Source organism: Anopheles moucheti (genome assembly GCF_943734755.1).
Source record: "Anopheles moucheti chromosome X unlocalized genomic scaffold, idAnoMoucSN_F20_07 X_unloc_2, whole genome shotgun sequence".
Taxonomy (NCBI): domain Eukaryota; kingdom Metazoa; phylum Arthropoda; class Insecta; order Diptera; family Culicidae; genus Anopheles; species Anopheles moucheti.
Genome location: NW_026453526.1, coordinates 215,001 through 217,500, shown reverse-complemented (window position 1 = coordinate 217,500; position 2,500 = coordinate 215,001). Strand labels below are relative to the sequence as shown.

Below are 2,500 nucleotides of genomic sequence, written 5' to 3'. Positions count from 1 at the left end.
GATCCAGCAAGTGCTGGCTTTAACGAAAGCCAGCATGGGTCTGGGTCGCAAGGCCAAGGAACCCAAAAAGAAGAGCCCTTCGGCTGTTCTTGGTAAGTTCCGGACCTTGGTGGAGGGAGCAGGCAAGGACGAGAAGGTGGTGGAGGCAAAGCCGAAGCTACTTCGCAAAGTCCTTGCGCTGCTGGAGGATCTCCTACGGGAGAAGCAAGCGCAACATGCGCTTCCAGAGCCGGCAAACTCTGGTGAGAAAGAGATGGTGCAATCAAGCGGCACCAACAAGGGTGCACCAAAACAGGTGCCCCTCGATGAGGGCTTCGTCGTGCAGACGAAAAAGGGGCGTGTACCCAAGCCCTCTAAAGGCTCGGGAGTGCCAACCCCTAAAGGTAATGGGCAATCACGTGCAAAACCTGCCGCACAGGCAAAAGTAAAGGTGGATGCGGTTAAGCCGCGGAAGGCTCTGGAGAAGCCAAAGCCAGCTCCACCCCCGAAGGCCAAAAAGGCCAAGCGCAAGCCGAGAAGCCGACCAGAAGCGATCCTGGTAGCCTCCGAGGAGGCCGGCTCATATGCGGACATCCTCAAAGGATTCCGCACAAACGAGGGCCTCAAAGAGGTTGGTCAGCAAGTGGCGAAGATCCGCCGCGCCCAAAATGGGCATATGCTGATCGAACTGAAGCGGGGTGAATCCGCCCATGCAGTAGCGCCTGCCCTAGCGGAGGCGCTCAAGGATAAGGCCAAGATTCGGCCTCTAGCTCCCACCAAGATGGTGGAGCTACGCGATCTGGATGAGATCGCGACGGTGGAGGAGATCGTCGATGCTCTGAAGGAGCAGACAAAGATCTCCATTGATGATAGTTCTATCCGTCTCCGCAAGGGGCGGGAAGCTGGCACCCAAACAGCTTCATTAAAGTTGGGTGTCTTAGAGGCGGAAACACTTCTCAAAACTGGGAAGCTTAAAGTGGGATGGAGCATCTGCCACATCCGTCCGGCGCGACGTTCGGCAAGATGCTTCAAGTGTTGGTGCACGGGGCATCTAAGTTATGCCTGCACCAAGGAAGACCGCAGTAAGCTCTGCATGAACTGCGGTCAGGAGGGCCACAAGCGGAGTGATTGCTCCAACCCGATGGCCTGTTTGGACTGCGCAGGGAGCATGGCGACCAAGCACACTACGGCTAGTGCCGAGTGTCCAAAACGCCATGTAGTCCACCGAAAACGATATGGTTAGAGTTCTTCAGCACAACCAGAATCACTGTGTGGCCTCGTTCCACTTAATGTGGCAAACGACGGCCGAAGAACTGATAGATGTGGTGCTAGTGGCAGATCCGGCGAGAGGCTACTCGCACAATAACAACATCACGTATTGTACGGATCAATCTGCCGCTATCGTAATAACGGGAAGTTATCCGGTCCAGCGTGTGATAACAACAACACACAAGGGTTTGGTGGCAGTCGTCATCGACGACATTACATTCTGTTGCTGTTATGCCCCACCCAGCTGGTCGGAAGAGGAGTTCGCTATGCTCTTGGACAACCTGGTACTGTCTGTGACAGGAGCCAGGAAGATCGTAATAGGAGGCGATTTCAACGCATGGTCTTCATGCTGGGGCAGTGACATGAGAAAACGGGGAGAACCCCAGAAGCGGCGAGGTGAGCAGCTCCTCACAGCGCTCGCTTGTCTGGATGTTGCCGTCTTAAATGACGGGCAAGTACCAACATTCCAGACTCCGAGCAAATCGTCGTTTGTGGACGTTACCATCGTCAGTACAGAGTTTGCGCAGAGTGCACGGTGGAAAGTGCTTGATACGCACATGCAAAGTGATCATCGTGCGTTGGTGTATCAGATTGGTTACGCAGGGACCACTGGACACCACAACCCCATTGCCACTATGGGGTTCGCTATCAAATATTTTCACGCCGACATCTTCAAAGAGGCGTTGGCCCTCTATCTAGACCGTCATGACGTGCTAGATGATGTGTCATTGATGGATGCACTCAACAGTGCATGCGAAGCGGTTATGCCAAGGAAAACGTATACCATAAGGGGAAAGCGAAACCAGTCCTTCTGGTGGACGGAGGAAATTGGAGACCTTCGTAAGGCCTGTCTACAAGCGAGTCGGCAAGCGCAGCGATCCTTCAAATCGCCTCTTTATCGTCAGCGCTTGGTCGAATATAAAATCGCTAGGCGCAAACTTAACAAGGCCATCAAGGACAGCAAACGCAGTCTGTTCCAAGGCCTAGTGGAGCAGGCGGACTTAGTTCCGTTTGGTCCGGCGTACCAGATCCTTATGAGGATCTTGAGGGGTAACAAAACCCCTGTCGAGAGAGATCCGGTGCGGTTAAAACTGATGGTGGATCACCTTTTTCCATCTCACGCACCAATTGAATGGCCACCTTACGAGCCGGAGACCACCACGCCTCCGGTCCCTGTGAGCATTAGCGAGATAATTGAGATTGCTCAGAGACTGCAGCCAAAGAAAGCGCCCGGGCCTGACGGCATTCCTAA

The 2,500-nt window shown here is 54.0% G+C and overlaps 1 pseudogene; it reads left to right on the top strand.

Moving 5' to 3' along the window:
- The window catches only part of LOC128307976 (uncharacterized), a 9,496-nt pseudogene that overhangs the window by 3,356 nt on the left and 3,640 nt on the right, over positions 1-2,500 (top strand).